This window comes from Monodon monoceros, unplaced genomic scaffold, assembly GCF_005190385.1.
Source record: "Monodon monoceros isolate NGI ecotype Baffin Bay Population unplaced genomic scaffold, NGI_Narwhal_1 Super_Scaffold_14, whole genome shotgun sequence".
Taxonomy (NCBI): Eukaryota; Metazoa; Chordata; class Mammalia; order Artiodactyla; family Monodontidae; genus Monodon; species Monodon monoceros.
This window is the reverse complement of record NW_021703770.1, coordinates 12,069,437-12,092,665: the sequence shown is the minus strand read 5'-3', so window position 1 is coordinate 12,092,665 and position 23,229 is coordinate 12,069,437. Positions and strand designations below refer to the sequence as shown.

Below are 23,229 nucleotides of genomic sequence, written 5' to 3'. Positions count from 1 at the left end.
TGGGGGTTCGGTGGGGGGAGACCAAGTAGGGAGGTGACTTCAATAGTGTTCCCCCAACTCCAACCCCCCCATGGACACACTCCATCATTTATAGCTAATTCATTGTAACTAATTTAGGAATTCTCACCCACTCCAGAGATGAGCATTCAAGCAGAAAAATCTAGATTTAGAAAACTATACGCATTTTTCTCTACCATTGTTTTTGGTGTAAGCTCCATCCTGACCCTTCAGTCCTACTCTGCCATTGCCTGCACTGGCCTGGGGCTAATAGCACATCAAACCCAGAGGCAGCAGCCCCAGCTCTGAGCAGTTGTCCATCTGTCTCCTCTCTCCCTTGATAACAACTGCCACTGCTTAGTCATCCACAAATATAAGCAGAATGCTCACCACGTATCCAGCCCTGAATTGTAAGGTGGGAACAAGAAGATGAATAATATAACCAGAGTGCCTGCCTTCAAGGGACTCATAGACTGGTGGAGAACTTTTTATAGACTAGATGCATTTTCTGCCATGAGCTGCTCACAACAGTGCTATAAGATGCAGGGATCATTATCCCCATTTTAGAGATTAGGACACATGCTTAGGAAGGTTAGGTGACTCACCCAAAGCATACGAAATTCTTTTCTTGTTCTTAACTATTTTTCTTTTATTTTGCACAATTACCTTGTTAGGAGGGGAATCTCTTTCCCATTCCTGACATTCCTTCTGCATGGAGGAAACTCCCCTAGCAAAGCATGTGGTGGGGAGGAAAGGTGACTTGAAGAGACTAGCAATTTGGAAGGGGAAACTACATACCTAATCCCTTTCTCTTATTTCCTCTTGAGACTTAACCAAGTGAAAAGGCACACCTTCTGCAGTCTTCCTCCATGCCCTCCCTCTGCCGTCCACATCACAGCCAAAAAATGTTAGCACTGCCTGGTTAAGTAGTCTGTCCATGGTTACGCATAGATATGAATGCAAGTAGGCCCACCCCAGTCTCTATCTTTGACCGCTGTATCTGTTTTCCAGAGCTGCTATAACAAAGTACCACAGCCTGGGTGGCTTAAGCAATAGAAATTTATTTTCTCATAGTTCTGGAAGCTAGAAGTCCAAGATCAAGACCTCTCCTTGTCTTAGAGATTACCATCTTCTCCCTGTGTCTTCACATGCTCTTCCCTCTATGTGTGTCTGTGTCCTAATCTCCTTTTCTTCTAAGGACATCAGTCATACTGGATTAAGGCCCACCCGAATGACCTCATTTTACCTTAATCACCTCTTTAAAGACCTTAGATCCAAATACTGTCACATTCTGAGGTAATGGGAGTTAGAACTACAATACATGAATTTGGGGGTGACACAGTCCATCCCATAACAACCAGTATGCTAGATTGCCTCTTTCATGGCTAGACAAGAGTAGTACAAAAATATTGGGAATGTAAGGGAAGGAGCTACGTAAGCTCTCAGGAGTGGATAAACAAACTAACGTGGGAGTTGAGCGGAGGAAGGGATTATCTCCAGCTCCTGGAATGGGGCAGGGCTGTGAGAAAGCTAAAGGAATATCCATCAGGGTTCTTGGTCACAGGCAAAAGAGACCAACTTAGTCTCCTATAAGCAGATAAAATATGTATATCAGGGAAAAAAAGGAGACTCACAGAATGCAAGGGAAAGAGGAAGAACCTGGCTTGTGAAAAAAATAAAATAAAATAAATGGAAGTCACTCTCAGGGGTCTGGATAGCAAGAACCAGTGGAGAGCCTCTTCCGAATGCTTCTTCCAGAATGAATTCACCCCAGTCACTTCTGCCCTTACAGCAGTCCCCCTGAAATTCAGACTCCCAGAACAGGAAGTCCAATCGAGGCATGTGTCCACTCTTCGGTTCGGGGAATCCGGGACACTTGGAACAAGACTGCATCAAATAGGGGTGGGTAGTGCCCTGAAGGGAGATCAAGGGGCTGTCTCCAAACATGGGGGAGTAAATGCTGAGTAGTCAAAACCAGTGCTGCAGTGGGATGTGTCATCCTGATATTATAGCTGGGGAAACTGAGTCTTAGCTTTAGGTACAGCTTGTAATGTAAGAGACCTGGGACTTACAAAAAGTTCTGCTAATTCCAAATGATGTACTCTTTCTAGCCACCCCGTTGTGCATCAGTCTGCCCACTCCCAGGGTGAATAAATTAATATATGAGTAAATATATAAATAAACAAACAAGCAAACAAGTACATGGCGAGGTTAGAATTCCAAAATTTTCGTCCACTAATTTATATATACTCTCCCTTCACTACTAAATTGAAGTGAAGGCTGAGGTATGTTTAATAAGACAGCTTTCTTTATTTGGTTATCATTAATATTCAAGACAGAATTTGAATCCACAGAATCCACCTTTTGCGAGAGAAGAGCAAGTTCTAGTTTTCCCTCCTGTCAATTCTTCTGGGCCCTGAGAGGCTGAGGAATCTTTACACGCAACTCAGCTCCTGCAGGTGACCTCTGCTTTCCTGCCATTTGGATTATCGAGCCTCCCAGGCAAGGGTCATGTCCAACTCTGTGTTTGCAGTGGCACCTGATATATTGGTGGATCTCGAAAAAAGTAAATTAACATTAGCAATGTGGATAGGTTTGTCACGTATATGAGAGAGGGAAGGTAGCAGTTCCACATCTGGGGAAAGGTAATTGAGTTGGGGTTGAGGGTGACAGCAGATCCTGCATCTTTCAATTTATTGGGTATTTATTGAACCCCCAGTTATATGTCCAATGTAATGCAAGCCCCCCAAAAGAAAGGGAAAAGAATAAGCCAACAGCTGATTCTAAGAAATATTTCATCTTTATAGTTATATGTTTTATAACTGAAACCTGAGCTCTGGACTTTAAGTTTAAAGGCCAGTTCACAAGGGCATGTGACTTCCACAGTATTTTTTCCAAAATTCTATAAGCCCATAGTAATCATGAGAAAAACATCAGAAAAACCCAATCTACAGGATACCTGGCTTCTTAAGACTGTCAAGATCATGAAAAACAAGAAAAAATTAAGAAACTATAATAGGCCAGAGGAGAATGAGGGGACATAACAACTAAATGCAATGTGGTACCCTGACTGGATGCTGGAATAGAAACAACTTACTATGTATAGTGTCCGTCCCCACCCCCACCCCTGGCACCCATCGCCACCAAAAAAAAAAACATTATGCTCACCCAGTAGCTATGAATGTGACCTTTTGGGGGAATAGGTTCTTTGCAAATATAATCAAGTCAAGGTGAGGTCATAATTGATTCATTTGGGCCATAAAACCGGTATGACTGGTGTTCTTATAAAAAGAGGGAAATTTGTACACAGAGACACAGACACAAGGAGAGAAGCCCATGTGAAGATGAAGGCGGAGATTGGAATGATGCATCTTAGCCTCATCTAAGTCTGTCTTAGCCTGTTCAGGTTGCTGTAGCAAAATTCCACAGACTGGTGGTTTATAAACAACAGGAATTTACTTCTCACAGTTCTGGAGGCTGGAAGTCCAAGATCAAGGTGTTAGGATGGTCGGGTGAGGGCCCTCCTCTGGGTCACAGAATTCTTGTTGCATCCTCACGTGGCAGAAGGGAGAGGACACTCTCTCAGGCCTCTTTTATAAGGGTGTTAATTTCACTCATAAGGGCAGAGTCCTCATGAACTAATCACCTCCTAAAGACCCTATCTCCATTGGGCATTAGGATCTCAACATATGAATTTAGAGGAGACAAAAACATTCACACCAGAGCACTAAAGAACTCCACAGATTACCAGCAACCACCAGAAGCTAGAAGAGGCAAAGATGGATTCTTCCCTCGAACCTTTGGAGAGAGCACGGCCCTTTGGGCACCTTGATTTTGGACTTCTAGCTTCCAGAACAGTGAGAGAATAAATTTCTGTTGTTCTAAGCTACCCAGTTTGTAGTACTTCGTTATAACAGCCCTAGACATTAATGGAAAAAAATGGTAAAATCAAGTTAAAGGCTGGAGTCATTAATAATAATGTACTGATGTTGTTTTCTTAGTTTGACAAGTGTATCATCGTAATATAAGACGTTGACCATAGGTTAAAACAGGTGTTACACCAAGAATGCTGTGCGCTAGCTTTGCAAGTTTTTTTTTTTTAATTATAAAAGTTTATTTTGAAAAAAAGGTCAATTCACAGGCTGTGTCATCTTTGGATGGTCACCACCCTGAGCTTGGGTCTCCTCATGCATAAAATGGACATAATAAGAGCCCTACTGAGAATTGTGTTTAAAATGTGATAATGCATATATAGTCACATCTTTTCTCATTTTTATTCTGTCATTTGGTCGATTTGCCAGCCCTTCCAAATTCACGTCACAGCGAATTTGTCCAGTTCATGCCTTCATTCATGCCATTGTTTAAAATCTTAACAAAGAAAAGGGCAGAACCCTTCAGGCTACTGCTGGGTTCAGTGGCAGGATGCCCAATGAACAGGAATAGTCTTCCAACTCACCATGAATCCAGCTAACTCTTATGTTACATCTCAGGCTAAAATCTAGGCACCCTATGAGTCAACATTCCCTACGTGTCCACTACTTGAATAACCTTATTTAAAAAGAAGTGAGGTAAGTCTAGGAAGGATATGATACTTTTCTTATCTTTTATAGGTGACTATGTAACATCATGGTTAGGTGGAGTCAGATTCATTGGGTTCAAACTCTAACTATACTAGGGCTGCCATTGGGCAAGTTAGTTACTCTCTCTTAGACTCAGTTGCCCCATCTGTAAAATGAGGACAGAAATATCTTTCTCATAAAGTTGTTATAAAGGTTACATTGAATAATGTGTGCAAAGAACTAAGCCACACAATAGGCATCGGTGCGTATTAGAGTGTGTGTACACCTGTGTTTGTATATATGCACACTTTCATTGACTGATGCAGTGACTGACATACCAGGAGCACAAAGATTGTCTCTTTCAGGAAAAAGTCCTGTGCAAATGAGGACACTATAGATGGAAGAGAGATTGTGACTTGCCCAAGGTCATAGTGCAAGAGAATGGCAGAAGTCCCAGCAGAACACAGGACTCATGACTCCAAGGGCATTTACTCTGCAGGGATCTCAGAAATGATCTGATTGCTTTTAACTTGTAGACATGAAAACTGAATCCCAAACAATCAATGGGGCTTGTCTGGGGCACCATGATTTCTAAGTGGTAAATATTATACCTCTATCTCATGTGTTCCGACTCCTGGTTTAGGCCTTTCCCTACCTCTTCTGGATACTCAATAGCACCTACTACAATCTATCCGTAGGCATCCAGTCTGCACTTAAAGAGTTGACTGTTGATATCCAGCATCTCAGAAAACAAGGGCAGCTCTGAAAACTGTCAGACCTTTGGGCAAGGCCAGTGAGGATGAGCACAGTAAAGCCAGGGCAGCTTTGATTAAAACATAGCTCTTTGCTGAAAGACCTGTAGCTGTATCTTAACGTAAATACTGAAAAAGCCTCAGTAATCCCAGAGGCTTCAGCTCCGTGCATCACAGCTAAGCAGTACTTTAGGCGCACAGGAAGCTCCAAGAATATTCCAGCCCAGCTCTGTCTGCCTCACTCACACTGTGGAATTTTGTGCAAATCATTTCTCTGCTCTGTGCTGCAGTTAATACTATAAATAATGGTACCAGAGAGTTTCAAAATACTTTACAGTTCTCCAAAAAGACATTTTGACACTTAGCTATTGTCTTATTTGATCCTCACAACAGCTCTTCAGGATATTACTGTTATTATTATATCATAGCCCCTATATTATAGATAAGAAAACAGGTTCAGTGACACGGAGGTTGTTTTTATTGACAAATATATAATATCAACAATGAAAATAAGGACTAATAAGCATAAGGAAGTATAGTCATTATTTTATAATTTTTTTTTTTTTTTTTTTGTGGTACGCGGGCCTCTCACTGTTGTGGCCTCTCCTGTTGTGGAGCACAGGCTCCGGACGCGCAGGCCCAGCGGCCATGGCTCACGGGCCCAGCTGCTCCGCGGCATGTGGGATCTTCCCGGACCAGGGCACGAACCCGTGTCCCCTGCATCGGCAGGCGGACTCTCAACCACTGCGCCACCAGGGAAGCTCTATAATAATTTTTAAATAGAGTATAATCTATAAAAATATTGAATCCCTATATTGTACACCTGAAACTAATATAATATTGTAAATCAACTACACTTCAATTAAAAAACCCAATGATAGTAAGGAAAGTAGTAGTTAATATTTGCTGAGCATGTATCAAAGATCCAAGCACTTTAAATGTATTTGTCACTTAATTCTCACACAACTTTGTGAAGTCGGTGATACTGTTATCCTTATTCTAAGCCACAAGAGAGGTTAAGCAACTTGCCTGAGGTCACAGAGCTAGGAAATGAAGGAGTCAAGATGTGAGACCAAGAAATCTGGCTCCAGAGCTCATGTTCTCATTAATAAGCTATAACAAACACAGCCTTTTGCTAAATAATGAGCTTCTGAGCTGAATAAGACACAAACACACCCTTCTCCTTAAGGAGCTCATAGACTACGTTGGGGAAATTGACATGTAAATTAGATCATCACAGTTCAGGAAGACTAAAAAGTATAAGATTCCTGAGTGGAGCAATGACACAGGGGTGATTAAAGTCAACATGGTGGACCTTGGATTAAAATCCAGGCATTCTGGGCTTCCCTGGTGGCGCAGTGGTTGAGAGTCCACCTGCCGATGCAGGGGACACGGGTTCGGGCCCCGGTCCAGGAAGATCCCACATGCTGCGGAGCAGCTGGGCCCGTGAGCCATGGCTGCTGAGCCTGCGCGTCCGGAGCCTGTGCTCTGCAACTGGAGAGGCCGCAGCGGTGAGAGGCCCGCGTACTGCAAAAAAAAAAAAAAAAAAAATCCAGGCATTCTGAGTGCATCGTTAATATACATTCATTCTTTCCTTCTTCCGATAAATATTACTACTAAGTGGTAGAGATTGGAAATAATAATAATGATATTATTCTTCTCCTGAAGAACCAATAATTACAATCCAGAGAAAACATTTTCCAAACCACTTCAAGCCCATAGCCTTTGTTCCAACGTGAACATAACCAAGAGCCCATCAGTCAGAAACTGAAGTGAGGACTATTCACTTACCAATTCCCTCCTCATCCCCTGCCCACTGCCGTGAAGAGGCACAAAGGAGCATTCCATTCCAGTGACGTCAGCAGTGGTAGCCTGATTTAATATAACCTCAAGCTCAATCACTTGCAGTAACACAAACTTAGTTGGGATCCCTTTAATCCCCATAGAGGTTTGTCTCAATACACTGGGTATTGGCTCTGCCTTGAGAACTATGCTTGCTCTCTGGTGGCGGATCTGCTGCGAATTCCAGGAATGCAGCAATAGTAGGTCAGTACATTCTTTAGATGACAACTGGTGTTCTTGAACCAATCCTCAAAAAAAATGTCTTTGAAGGATGTGGTCAGACTTTCCACACCTTCTCCCTTTGGGGTCAGAACTATCTCAGAATACATGTTCCCCAGTGTTTTGAGGATAAGAGAGATGAGATTGCAATTAGAAAAAGCTAAAGATGGAGTTTTATTCCTAAAATAACAAAGTCAGCTATAAATTTCACAATCAAGCTCAGAGTATGTGAGGTGAAATTATAAAATATGCCTCCTTCAACAACGTGACTTCCAAATATGGTAATAGTTCTTTCATTTTTTCCAAATAATCACCAGAATACCCACCTAACTTACTAACAAGAAAGGCTAAGACTTGAAACCTTTCCAACAATGGCTGTAGAAATATGTCACCATATTCACTGCATCTAGGAGAGGGGAGGGGTTGCTTCTGCTTCTAAATAGCAAGAGGAGAGAGAAATTGAGTCTAACCTGTCGATTATCATTCCTTCTTGCTGCCTCGTTGTGTTGTTATCAGACTGGTCCTGCATAACTCGACACTTGATGCACATCCATGGCTACTAAGATGCCTTTGTTGATCTAAGTCACTGACCAGAGAATCCCCATGTTGGAAGACAAGCCTAGCCACTTGGCCCCAAAGCTTATCCAGTGAGCCTGGGTTCAGTTTTAGCCATGATTTGCCAAAACCGTCTCTCCCCTACCCCCCTCCACTTAAGAGTGCTTCCATGAGCCTGGGCCACCTACCTGGGCTACCTCTTTGGGGGATGTTTTTTTTTATTTTCTCTATCACTGGGCTTTCAGCTGGACCACCCTGGTCCATCTTTTTAGCTTCAAATTTTCCTGGCTTCTTTTTGTCCTTGGACTATTAATGCAAACCGCTCCTCTTTTTCTCAGGGCTCAGTATTCCCTGCCAGGGGTCTCAGAGTTGGGCACCTTGACCAAGGTTTTGTCCTCATGAATGCCTGTTCCTTCTAAATCTATGCAACTGACGGAGTGACTTTATGACTCTCTTTTGAACAGAGATTCCTCTGGGACTTTTGTCACTATTTCTAGTTCAAGAAGAGGCTGGCATTATTTTTCAGGATTTCCCTTATCATGCCCTGATAGCAGCAACGTGCACATAGAAAGCAACAAGTGTGGAAGGCTGAGTGGGATGGCAGCCGTTTCTTTTTCATCAGAACATATCAATGTGCTCCATCCTCAGAGTGGCATGGAGTCGACACTGGGCAAACTGGTCAGGACAGGGAGGGAAAGCAAGACTCATAACAGATGGCCTTGTCTGCTTTTTTCTTGTCTGGCCTGGCAGCCAAGCAATTAGGAGCAAGCCTATCCGTGCTCATCAGCTGACCAGCGGAGGGGATCCCAGGGAAGAGATGAGGAAGAACAGAAGGGAGGCTCCAGGAGTGCATGTCTACCCGAGCCTAACTCATGACCAGATTTAACCAGCAGCCCTTGAATGTGAACCCTTGATATCGCAGGACTAGCAAGGCTGCTGCTGTGAACTCAGAGTACAGATTCATGTGGGAAAACTGCCTTGCTGTGCTGAGAGCCATGGGGCTGTTACCTGTGTTGCTTCCAGAGGCCTATGCAGCTGCTTTTACCTGCTTGTCTTTTCCCAGGGTCCTCTTTGTCAAATACATCAATTAAAAACATCAACTGCTGAATGAACAAACACAGGCAGCAGGAAAGGGCCTGAAGGTCCAAGTTCTGTTTTCAGTTACTCTGGGTTTTCAAGCACTTTCCAAAAATATAACCCCCACCACCATGGCAAACCTGCCTGTGATGAAACACAATGTACGATTTCTAATGTTGACACAGAACAGATGGGACTTTGATTTTTTTTAATCTGTTTTTGATAGAAGAGAAATAGACATAATGGATTCTTTTTGGCGGGGTAGAGGGGATTTGGGCTTTTCTTTTTCCCTCATCACATGCATAGCTAACACTGAGAGTTCTTGGGTTCCCTCTCCTTGTTTGTCATCAATCCCTTCTGTAACTGGGAGTCCCTGCTGGACTGGGCCTTGTTTTACTCATCAACCAGAAAGGATGCAGTTTACTGCCCCCAGGTCTCTTCCATCTGCTCAAAAGAGCTGCTGTGGGAGATGCACACCGGAAGAGTCTCTTCAGACTCACCAGCAATGAGACAGGGGCTTCTTGGCATTGATCTACAAAGTGATGGCTGAACAGGGGACACAGGGTATGGTTATCTTCACCTACCCCAGATATTCCTGTAATCTAAGTGCAATCAGTGGGCAGGCCACACAGAATCGGCTTCAAGATGAGTCCCAACAGAATGCAGCCCACAAGCTCCTCCTAAACAGGCCTTCCAGAGCTGACCCTGGTCACAAAATGCCCTTGTTAAGCCCTCCCGTTAATTGCCAGTGGAGATCCTTTGAGTGTGGGCTATGCACAGAATGTTCTTCGGTGGGGGGATGTCCACCTCCACATGATCCCATTCCCACGACAACAGTTGGTACAGGGGCAGCTTGCAACAGACTCTATAAGATTGGTTAGGCCTGGCTACTTTAACCCCAAACTGTCTGATTAGATGATAATAAGTATAGCTGAATAATTGTTCAAGCCAGATTTCAAATTTAATTTACTACTGGACTTTATTTCTTCCTACCCAAAAAGTGCCCATCAAGGAAAAAAAATTAAAAACAGAAAGAAAAACACAACGAGGGACTAGAGCTTAGGGTGGTGGGTGTTCTGCCCTATGTTGAGAGTGGCTTGGCTCTCTGGTCTCAGTCAGATAGGCTCCCCAGGAAGCTGTATTGATTCAAAGGGACAAAAGGCAGTCTTGTGTGGGAGAGTGAGTGTAGGTTTTTTGGCCTTCCCAAGACCTGCTCACTGCCCCACCATTCTCGGGGGGTTGGTGGGGTGGGAGGGGGGCTGGGGGGCAGGGGCAGGGGGAGGCAGGTTACTGGTTTAGGAAACTGGTAGGATTACAACCTGGAAATTCACCTTATGCTCTCCCAGATTCCAGTCTCTCCAGCACAAGTGAAATTACCCTGACCATTTTTCTGAAAGAAAAATCTGGAAATAGGAATACTTCCCCCAAAGAAATATTCTGGCAGAAAAAAGAACAAGGTCATACAGAAACTGAAAATTTTTACATATCCACAGGAAATGAAATCACTGTCTTAAAGAGATATCTGCACCCTCCCCCATGTTCATTGCAGCATTATTTACAATAGCTAACACATGAAGACAACCTAAGTGTCCATTAATGGATGAACAGATAAAGAAAATGTGATATATATACCCAATATCACACATACACATACACACACAGTGGAATATTAGCCATAAAAGGAAGAAAATCCTGACTTTCATGACAACATGGATGGACTTTAGTTATGCTAAGTGAAATAAGTCAGAGAAAGACAAATGCTGTATGATCTTACTTATATCTGTAATCTAAAATACCCCAAGTTCATAGAAACAGAGAACAGATTGGTAGTTGTCAGAGGCTGGGGGAGGGAGGGAATGGGAGAATGGGGTAAATGGGTGAAGGTGATCGAAAGGTACAATCCTCCAGTTATAAGAGAAATAAAGTCTAGGGATCTAATGTAGAGCATGGTGACTATAGTCAACTACACTGCATTGTACATTTGAAAGTTGTTAAGAGAATAGATCTTAAAAGTTCTCCTCACAGGGGGGAAAAATTGCAACTGTGTTACAATTTCTCATCACAGGAAAAAAATTAACTATGTAACTGTAACAATTGTTATATATGTACGAATATATACACACAATACAATATATCTATAATGTTATATGTCAATTATATCTCAATAAAACTGGGAAAAAATTTTTCCAGAGGAGCAGAGAAAAGATTGCTGGATTGTTTTATTTTGTGAGCCAGCTGTAGTAAAAGAAGTCTATTTCTACTTTTTTATATATTTCACGTGCATCAGAAGTGCATCCCCTTGGTGACTATTTCTCAGACTCAATATCGTGTATATAAACAAGAGAACACTTGTCATTTTGTTTGCCTTGTTGGACAGCAAGTGCCATGGTACATAACAGATACTCAATAAATGTTTTGACTTAAAAAAAATTGTTTTAACTGCCATTATTTAGTTAATGAACATTTAGTAAACAAGCAGGAGGAGGAGAATGCCCTCACTACTGATGACAACAATGATGATGATGTTAGAAGGAATGAAGAGAAAGCAAGATAAAAAAGAGCCTATATGGGGTAACCTATCAACTTTCTGATGAATATGCCCAAGTAAAATGGGATTGCCAGGGCCTGAGTTCAAATACCACTCTTACCACTTAGGACGATTAGTTGGCAAGTCATATTATGTCCCATTCTCAGTTTCTTCATCTTTAACATGGAGACAATGATTCCTCACAAGCTGTGAAAATCAAATGAGAAAATCATATGTAAAAGCACTATGTAAATCGGTTTGTGCAAATATAAGGAGGTAATTTTATTATCAGTCATAAAAAACTACATAGATCACTTAGCATCCACTCAAGTGTCAAGATATCTTAACTACAAAGTATCTATGAAAATAACCAAGGATTTTATATATATATATATATATATATATATATATATATATAAAATATATATATTAATTGCTGTGTAAAAACGACCACAAACTTAGTTGCTGAAAACAACACCATTTATAATCGCACAGTTCTGGAGGGCAGCAGTCCAGGCAGACTCAGCTGGATTCTTTGTTTAGGGTTTCACAAGGCTGAGGACAAGTGTCAACTGACTCAGGAAGAATTTGCTTCAAAGCTCATTCATGTTGCTGACAATTAAATTCCTTGGGTTGTAGGACTGAGGTCCCCGTTTTCTGGCTGGCTGTCGGCAAGGTACCACTCTTACCATCTCGAGGCTACTTTTAGGTCCTTGCCCTGTAGCCCCCTCCATCTCAACAACCTCCCTTATACCAAATCTATTCCTCCTTCTACTATCAGCTAAAGACAATTCTGCTTTTAAAGTGACTAGATCAGGTCCACCAGAACAATCATTCTTTTGATTTACCCAAAGTCAACTGATTAGTAACCTTAATTACACCACAAAAACCTTCTACCATAAAATGTAACATAATCATGAGTGTGATATCTCATCATATTCACATTCTTGGGAATTAGGACTGAACATCTGGGGAAGAGGCACTTTAGAATTCTGCCTACCACAGATCATAAACCTACTGGAGAGTAGCTTTGAATACATACACTATGTTTCTCCTTATTAGGACTTGAGGGTCACATTCATATATTCACAGTGCTTAGCACAATTCTTGCACACAATTCTTTGCATATTAAGATGCTTAATATGGGTTGTTAAACAGAAACAAGAGGCTTTTTGGGGGACATCTGCTTTGAAATCTCAGATTTCATAAAGAAAATAAGGATAGAAAGTGCTTTTTTTTATTTTGTTAATAAGTGTATAGCCACCTCACCCCTCTGTCACCTAGCAAAATACCCAACATATAGTGAGTCCATGATAAATAATGTTAAATGAATAAGTGAGTAAATGAATGAATGAATGAATAAATGCGCAGAAGAATTTTTCACTTAGGCTTAACTAATAATCTCCTCTGATATCTACACATCAAGTTAAGGTTGTTTTTTGTTTGTTTGTTTTTCGTTAGTTTTTTTGGAAAAGAAGATGTTGGGAAAAGCTCAGTAATAAGACTTTGGTTTTGATTTTTTTAAGTTTCCTCAGGGATTTGTTCTACTGTGATCTAGTTACACTGAACAATGCTATTCCCCCTCAGCAGAGAGGGGCCAGTACTTCCAGGCTAGAGGAAGATTTGCATAGATCAAACAGCAGTTCTGCCTAAAGCATCAGAGGGCACCTGAAAAACAGCCAACTCCAAGAGCCTTCTCTTTAAAAGAATCTAAGAGCCTCACCAGTCTGCTAAGGAATTCAACTGCACAGGGCATCATACCAGGTTAGATTCTAGCTCTGCTAAAAAGTAAATGGCTCCTACCAAAAAAAGCACACATGCAAAAATATCTTCTATCACCCATCCACAAAAATGACAAAGCCTCCACACTGTTTTGAAGTGTCTTTCTTGAAGGCCAGACTGACAGATATTAGATTGAAGGGAGGCAGCTTAATATCAAAGATGAGAGCTGGCAATGGAGCAGGAAAACACAATCCACCTTGCCGTAGGGAAATCAATGTTCTGCTCTTAGCCATTACTGCATTAGTGACTGGTTATTTTTTTTATTTTTATTTTTTTAAACATCTTTATTGGGGTATAATTGCTTTACAATGGTGTGTTAGTTTCTGCTTTATAACAAAGTGAATCAGTTATACATATACATATGTTCCCATATGTCTTCCCTCTTGCGTCTCCCTCCCTCCCACTCTCCCTATCCCACCCCTCCAGGCTGTCACAAAGCACCGAGCTAATATCCCTGTGCCTTGCGGCTGCTTCCCCCTAGCTATCTACCTTACTACGTTTGTTAGTGTGTATATGTCCATGACTCTCTCTCACCCTGTCAAAGCTCACCCCTCCCCCTCCCCATATCCTCAAGTCCGTTCTCCAGTAGGTCTGCGTCTTTATTCCTGTCTTACCCCTAGGTTCTTCATGACATTTTTTTCCCCTTAAATTCCATATATATGTGTTAGCATACGGTATTTGTCTTTTTCTTTCTGACTTACTTCACTCTGTATGACAGACTCTACGTCTATCCATCTCATTACAAATAGCTCAATTTCATTTCTTTTTAAGGCTGAGTAATATTCCATTGTATATATGTGCCACATCTTCTTTATCCATTCATCCGATGATGGGCGCTTAGGTTGTTTCCATCTCCAGGCTATTGTAAATAGAGCTGCAATGAACATTTTGGTACATGACTCTTTTTGAATTTTGGTTTTCTCAGGGTATATGCCCAGTAGTGGGATTGCTGGGTCATATGGTAATTCTATTTGTAGTTTTTTAAGGAACCTCCATACTGTTCTCCATAGTGGCTGAACCAATTCACATTCCCACCAGCAGTGCAAGAGTGTTCCCTTTTCTCCACACCCTCTCCAGCATTTATTGTTTCTAGATTTTTTGATGATGGCCATTCTGACTGGTGTGAGATGATATCTCATTGTAGTTTTGATTTGCATTTCTCTAATGATTAATGATGTTGAGCATTCTTTCATGTGTTTGTTGGCATTCTGTATATCTTCTTTGGAGAAATGTCTATTTAGGTCTTCTGCCCATTTTTGGATTGGGTTGTTTGTTTTTTTGTTATTGAGCTGCATGAGCTGCTTGTAAATTTTGGAGATTAATCCTTTGTCATTTGCTTCATTTGCAAATATTTTCTCCCATTCTGAGGGTTGTCTTTTGGTCTTGATTATGGTTTCCTTTGCTGTGCAAAAGCTTTGAAGTTTCATTAGGTCCCATTTGTTTATTTTTGTTTTTATTTCCATTACTCTAGGAGGTGGGTCAGAAAGGATCTTGCTGTGATTTATGTCATAGAGTGTTCTGCCTATGTTTTCCTCTAAGAGTTTGATAGTTTCTGGCCTTACATTTAGGTCTTTCATCCATTTTGAGCTTATTTTTGTGTATGGTGTTAGGGAGTGATCTAATCTCATACTTTTACATGTACCTGTCCAGTTTTCCCAGCACCATTTATTGAAGAGGCTGTCCTTTCTCCACTGTACATTCCTGCCACCTTTATCAAAGATAAGGTGTCCATATGTGCGTGGGTTTATCTCTGGGCTTTCTATCCTGTTCCATTGATCTATCTTTCTGTTTTTGTGCCAGTACCATACTGTCTTGATTACTGTAGCTTTGTAGTATAGTCTGAAGTCAGGGAGCCTGATTCCTCCAGCTCCTTTTCTTGTTCTCAAGATTGCTTTGGCTATTCGGGGTCTTTTGTGTTTCCATACAAATTGCGAAATTTTTTGTTCTAGTTCTGTGAAAAATGCCAGTGGTAGTTTGATAGGGATTGCATTGAATCTGTAGATTGCTTTGGGTAGTAGAGTCATTTTCACAATGTTGATTCTTCCCATCCAAGAACATGGTATATCTCTCCATCTATTTGTATCATCTTTAATTTCTTTCATCAGTGTCTTATAATTTTCTGCATACAGGTCTTTCGTCTCCTTAGGTAGGTTTATTCCTAGATATTTTATTCTTTTTGTTGCAATGGTAAATGGGAGTGTTTTCTTGATTTCACTTTCAGATTTTTCATCATTAGTATATAGGAATGCCAGAGATTTCTGTGCATTAACTTTGTATCCTGCTACTTTACCAAATTCATTGATTAGCTCTAGTAGTTTTCTGGTAGTATCTTTAGGATTCTCTATGTATAGTATCATGTCATCTGCAAACAGTGACAGCTTTACTTCTTCTTTTCCGATTTGGATTCCTTTTATTTCCTTTTCTTCTCTGATTGCTGTGGCTAAAACTTCCAAAACTATGTTGAATAAGAGTGGTGAGAGTGGGCAACCTTGTCTTGTTCCTGATCTTAGTGGAAATGCTTTCAGGTTTTCACCATTGAGGATGATGTTTGCTGTGGGCTTGTCATATATGGCCTTTATTATGTTGAGGAAAGTTCCCTCTATGCCTACTTTCTGCAGGGTTTTTATCATAAATGGGTGTTGAATTTTGTCGAAAGCTTTCTCTGCATCTATTGAGATGATCATATGGTTTTTCTCCTTCAATTTGTTAATATGGTTTATCACATTTATAGATTTGCGTATATTGAAGAATCCTTGCATTCCTGGAATAAACCCCACTTGATCATGGTGTATGATCCTTTTAATGTGCTGTTGGATTCTGTTTGCTAGTATTTTGTTGAGGATTTTTGCATCTATGTTCATCAGTGTTATTGGCCTGTAGTTTTCTTTCTTTGTGACATCCTTGTCTGGTTTTGGTATCAAGGTGATGGTGGCCTCGTAGAAGGAATTTGGGAGTGTTCCTCCCTCTGCTATATTTTGGAAGAGTTTGAGAAGGATAGGTGTTAGCTCTTCTCTAAACGTTTGATAGAATTCACCTGTGAAGCCATCTGGTCCTGGGCTTTTGTTTGTTGGAAGATTTTTAATCACAGTTTCAATTTCAGTGCTTGTGATTGGTCTGTTCATATTTTCTATTTCTTCCTGATTCAGTCTTGGCAGGTTGTGCATTTCTAAGAATTTGTCCATTTCTTCCAGATTGTAGTGACTGGTTATTATTTAAAAATAAAAACCTGAAAATGTATTGGTTACACCTTTATCAGACTATCTCCCCAGAGGATTCTGTTATGATTCTCCTGTTTTCTAAGTTGCACAAAACAATTTCCCATTAACCATATCGCAGCATATTCTGCTTCCTAAACCAAAGCCATTTACATAATGGGTAATTTAAGACACATGCACAAATTAGCTAAATATATATATAAGCAAATACCTTGCTCAAGTTTGGACACAGTTGGAAAATGTGAAGGTTGAGGTGGAAGATGGGAGCAAGGTGTATATGTGTTATAAGTTAAAGAACAAAATATATTAATATTATCTAATAGTCATAATAGCATTTGTTACATGGCACTGTATTTGTATTAACTCATTCAATCCTCACAGAAACTCTATAATGTAGGTGTATATATGTTATAAGTTAAAGAACAAAATATATTAATATTATCTAATAGTCATAATAGCATTTGTTACATGGCACTGTATTTGTATTAACTCATTCAATCCTCACAGAAACTCTATAATGTAGGTGTATTATTGTCATCTCCCACTTATGGATGGAATTACGATGCAGAGAGGTCAAACAGAGCTGGGCACTGAACTCAGAAAGACTTAATTATTAGACTCTGCTACTGCTGATACACTCAGTGGTGGCTTTTCTAAACTCTACATCTATTTCATATCATGTGACTCGGTCCTGCCTCCTGCTGCTGGGTAGCTCTGGGTACCCTGCTCCATTTCTCTAAGCCTCGGTTTCCACATCTGTAAAATGGGGATAAAAATAGAGCCAAGCTCCCAGGGATGCTTACAGTGAGCATTATTCATTTCTTTATTCAAAAGATATTCAGTGAGCACCTACTATGTGCCAGGCACTGTCCTGAACAGTAAACAGAGCAGACAAACCCCTGCCCCCTCAGGAAGCATACTTTCTAGAGTGGGGAACAGACAATAAACAAAAACGTAGCAAAACCATACAGACTCTACAGCCACTAAAGCAGTGAAGAATGGACCTCTTCACCGGGCTGATCAGGTATAAGCCTAACCCTTGGGGCGAAAAAGCTACTGGGGTACGTGGACGTACCACAGAGATACTGCTCCCACATGCATTACCTACTTGCTCAAGACAGACTTAGAAAAGTTACATTTTAGTCCCAGGAAATCACATCTAGTGAGTGACAGAGGCTGTATTTTAATGCAGGTTTATCTGTGGAACCCCCAGAATCAGTGGTCTTTCTAATGTAGATGCCCAATAAAGGATCTAAGCTGCCTGCAACTGCAGAATCCCCATCTTTTCTTTAGGTTTTACATTGTGGTTGGCTTTAGCACATGATTCAAAGAAAAAGTTGGCAAAGAAAGCAGCTTAATTTTCAGGTACCAACTGCATAAAAGGCTCTATCTCAAGACCTTACTTCAGGGCAGAGAATTTCTCTCTCTAACAGCTGGTCAAGGTCATCCATTGAAATGGAGACCAAGAGGTGCCATCCCAGGAGAAAGAGGCTGATGAGATTTTTTTCAGCAAGATGTCAGTTTGTATCATTAGAATCTAGGCTGATGATATCACTTAATAGTTGGGTGATCATAGACAAGTTACTGAACCTTTTTATTCCTGATTCCTCAATTCCAAAATGGGACTAATGGTAGTATCTATTTCACAGAGTGGTTACAAGTTTTTGGACACCTCCAGTTGAAAGCTTGAATAGACTCCTCAAATTAAAAGCTTCTCATCCAAATTAAACATGATGATTCTGATCTCCTCCTCAAACTACTCCTACCCTAGCCTTCTCCATTTCAGTACATGACAATCCCATTCTTCTAGGGGCTCAGTTTACAAAGAAGCAACCAAAACGTCAACTTTCTTGATTCTTCCCCTATATCTCATATGCATTCACAAAATTCTGTTACCTCAACCTTGAAAAACATGTCCAGAATCCAACCACCTCTCACCTGCAACTGCTGGAACCCTTGTTTAAGCCACTACAATCTCATGGACTGTTGCCATGACTACTTAATGGTCTCTTTGTTTCTGTCCTTGGTCAATTCTCAATGCAGTGGTCAGCAGGATCCTTTAGAAACATAAATCAGCTCATGACACTCCTTAGCTCAAAATGCTGCCAAAGTTTTTTTCAATAGTAAATACTACAGTACTACACCATCCATGGTTGGTTGAAACCACCAATAGCGAGGGTCCACTGTAAAGTTACACGCAGATTTTCTACTATCTGGAGGGTCGATGCACCTAACCCCTGTGTTGTTCAAGGGTCAACTGTACATAGGGGCTTCCATTTTTCCTTCTGCCTTGCGTTCCAGTATCGTTCAGTACAGCACTGTCAATACTATCTTTAAATTTTTGAAAAAAATAAAAACTAAAAAAAATAAAACTTTGATATTTTGTTCATAATAGTTTGAATAATTTTGATTTAAAAAGATTGTATTAAAATACTATTTATCTAGTTTAAAAAAAAAAAACCTTGCCATGGCTTCCCTTCTCACTCAGAGTAAACTCAGATCCTTATACTCGTCTAGTCTACAAACTCTAAACAATGTCCCTCCCCCATCTCTCTAACTTGCATCCCCTCCTATGCTCTCCTCAGGTCACAGTGGTCTCCTTCCTGTTCCTTGCTATGCTTTTTTTTTTTCCTGCCTGGGTTCTTTCCTCTTGCAGTTCCCTCTGCCTGAAAGTAACTCTTCCCCAGGTATCCACATACATGCTCCCTCACCTGCAAGACTTTCCTCCCAAGTCACCTCTTAGGCAAGGTCTTCCCTAAACACTATTTAAATGTCCAACTCCCCACCCTGCAGCCAATCTCACACACACACACACACACACACACACACACACACACACACACACACACACCCTATCCTTTTCCCCCAGTTTTTTTTTCCTTCGTAATAGAAAACCTTCACTACCTTCTAATATAATTGATATTTACTTTTTAAATGGTTTGTTTCTCTTCACTGCAACACATAAAGTGAAGAAGGCAGCCATTTTGTCTATCTTGTATCTCTGTCAACCAGAACAGGGTTTCTCAACCTCAGCACTACTAACAAACATTTGGGGCAGGATAATTCTTTGGTGTAAGTGCTGTCCCACATTGTAGGATGTTTAGCAGCATCCTTGGCCTTTACCCATCAGATGCCAATAGCACTTCCTCAGTTATAATAAGCACAATGTCTCTAAATATTGCCAAATATCCCCTGGAAGGCAAAATCTCTCCTACTTGAGTATCACTGACCTAAAGCAATGCCTAATACAAAGCAAATGCTCAATAATTATTTATTGAAAGAATAAATGAATGTTAAATGAGTTAATGTCTTAAGCACATAAAACAGTATTTGGCATATAGTAAGTATTCAAGAAATGTTAATTATGATCAATGTGTTACTTTTATTATTGTTGCTATGTTTTTGTCTACATCTAGAATAAATCATGGAGACAAACTATTATGGAATTTGATACAGATTTCATTTTTAAAATATATTTGGATTATTTTTTAAATTGCAGTACAAAACTTCACACAGAGAAGTATTAACACATTGGATACCACCAATTCATTAGCTTGTGTTGCCACATTAACTTGCTTCTGTGCAGACCTCAGAATACATCATCTTCTGCCATCTCTATGCATATATTTTAACTTCTTATAAATGTGTTGCTGTTTCGGAAGGCTGTAGTTCAGCACTGATGTTTATTTTTATTCTTGTCTATTCCTGTTGGCACATGTAAAACTGTTCAAGCAAGTACTCTGTAGTTCAGTTGTATCAAACATACATTGATTTAATCTCTCCAAATTCAACTATATGAGCTTGGACAAAAAATAAAGAGAGAAAGCATAATTTTCATTCAAAATGGGCCCCTAATGCAAACCAATTACTTCATCTGGTGCTCGACTAAAGCAATAGCAATCTGTTCTACCCTGGAGGAACAATTGGCTGTTCCTCCAGGAAAGCCATCTTTCCAGTGGAAAGTTGGGACACTATACACAAAACCAATATACCATTTTTTATGGGAGATTTAGAATAGCTTTCATGGGCTATTTGACCATGTATGTTTATAGTCCTTTCTTATCTTCAGACTCAAAATCCAAAAAAGTCTTTGAAAGACAGCATTTTGGAGTAACTCATTTGGCAGCAAATTCTGTGAGGTTATTTATAGTCATTGTTTTTCCAGTGTGTTTGATTATGAGATGCTGCCCCAGATTCCCACCAAAGGTGTTAATTAAGTGAGAACACATGTAGCTTACTACCTTTATAAAATATGAAAATTCTGAGTTTCAGGACACATCTGACCACACAGTTTAAGAAAAGGGATTGTGGACCATTAATTGGTTTTCAGCTCATTTGCTATTTTTCTGCCTTGATGCTTGAGTAAGATATTACCTAATCGTATAGCAATACCACTGTTCTACACCCCGTCAATAAATGCTGCCTGCCTGTATCCTCCTGCAGAAAGAGTAACCATGGATGGAAAGTGTATGAAACATGTAGATAGTTTGTGTGTTTAACATAAGTTTAGGGTACTTATTGTCTCATTTTTATAATATCGAATTAAAATAGTTGTGATATAATCCACAGAAACCACTAATCACAAAGACTGACTATATTAAACACAAAATCTTATTTATTAAGATAATTATAATCATCATCATTGCCATGACTGGTGGTTCTTTTTTTTTTTTTTTTTTTTTTTTTTTGGTACGTGGGCCTCTCACTGCTGTGGCCTCTCCAGTTGCGGAGCACAGGCTCCAGACGTGCAGGCTCAGCGGCCATGGCTCATGGGACCAGCCGCTCTGCGGCATGTGGGATCCTCCTGGACCGGGGCACGAACCCGTGTCCCCTGCATCAGCAGGCAGACTCTCAACCACTGTGCCACCAGGGAAGCCCTGGTGGTTCATTTTTGAAACCAAATTTCTTACTAGTGTCCCTTCACACTTCAGCAATCATTTGTTTGAAGAGCATCCTGGGGTTATAAAGCAAACACTTAAAATTGTCTCATCTGCTTGCTCTTGTGTTATCTTATGTGCTCAATGCAGTTTTTATCAATAAAATTGATAAACCTCTAATCAGACTGATCAAATAAAAAAGAGAGGACACAAACAACCAATAGCAGAAGTGAAAGAGGGAGCATCATTACAGCTCCAAAAGACATGAAAAGGATAGTAAGGGAACATTTTAAACAACTTTATTCCAATAAATGTGATGATAAATAAATCAATGCCTTGAAAGACACAAACTTGCAGAGCTAACTAAAGAGAAGTAGATACTTGAATAGCCTATTATCTATTAAAGAAGTTGAATTCCAAGTTGCATCCTTACCAGTTGGCCCAGATGGTTTCACTTTTGAATTCTATTTAAACATTTAAGAAAGAATGCAAAGGAGTAAAGAGATATTTCAGGGGTGGGAAGAAATCATCTGTATCTCAAGTGTGGTGCAAGTACATAATGCATACATTTTTCAAAACCCTTCAAACTACACACCTAAAATAAGGGGTGAATTTTACTGTATGTAAATTATACCTCAATAAAGAAAGACAAATGAAGAAAGGAAATGGTGTAACTATTGCGGAAACAAGAATGCAGGCTGAGTCAGATGACAAGTCTGAAGGGCGTTCTCAGACAATGTATCTAGACAGAGTGGTGGGTATCACGTTAGTTTGGGTAGAGGTCCTACCCACAAGCACAAGCTTTATCTGAGGCCACCACAAAGTCCTGCCTTCAACTCTGCACCCGAAAGGCTCTAGAAGAACACAAAATCAATGTGACTGCTGGTAGCTTTCCCTCTGATGGTGAAATATTTCTCTTCCTCCTCCATGGCTCATGTGAGAAGTGCATGTATCTGTGCATTGAGTGGTTCTCACAGAATGAAGCGAGAATCTACATGTCACTAATGTCACCAAATAACCCCTTTCCTTGGGAAATAACCTGCAATTCCCAAATGTGAAAGGGACTTTGTTTAAAAACAGAAGCATGAAAGGAATTCAAATAAATTCCTTAGCTGAAAGTGAAAAATACACAATCTTAAAGAATTTTGTCTGTCTCCCTTTCATTTCTAGGTCCCAAGATTTTTACTAAAGCTTGGAAGTGTCATTTGGAGATCTAACTGCTATTTTTATTTTGTCCCACTTTGTGATTATAATGGGCTGAACTATGTGTCCCTGTCCCCTCAACCCGCCTCCAAATTCATATGTTGAAGTCCTAAACCCCAGTAACTCAGAATGTGATTATATTTGGAGTTAGGGTCTTTAAACAGATAATCAAGGTTAAATGAGGTCACTAGGGTAGGCCCTAATCCAATCTGTCTGGTGTCCTTATAAGGAGAGGAGATTAGGACACAGACACACAAAGGGAAGACTATGTGAAAAAATAGAAAAGAGTTATGTGCAAGCCAAGGAGAAAAGCATTCAGAAAAAAATCAACCCTGCAGACACATGAACTTTGATTTAGAATCAAGAGAAAATAAATTTCTGTTGTTTAAGCCACTTTGTCTGTGGTACTTCATTATGGCAGCCCTAGAAGACTCCTATAAAGTGGACCTTCCGTATTCATGGGTTCCCCATGGGCAGGTTCAACCAACTGCAGATAGAAAATATTAGAAAAAAAAAAATTCCAGGAAGTTGCAAAACTTGAATTTGCTGCATACTAGCAACTATTTATATAGCATTTACATTGTATTAGGTATTAGAAGTAATATAGAGATGATTTCAAGTACA

At 40.3% G+C, this 23,229-nt stretch overlaps 1 long non-coding RNA gene across 1 annotated transcript in view; it reads right to left on the bottom strand.

The window, feature by feature from the left end:
- Positions 1–23,229, bottom strand: part of LOC114895601 — a 252,062-nt gene that overhangs the window by 228,554 nt on the left and 279 nt on the right. The window contains exon 2 of the long non-coding RNA XR_003793598.1: positions 11,650–11,735. This is a non-coding gene — a long non-coding RNA (uncharacterized LOC114895601). The remainder of the gene's footprint in view (positions 1–11,649; positions 11,736–23,229) is intronic.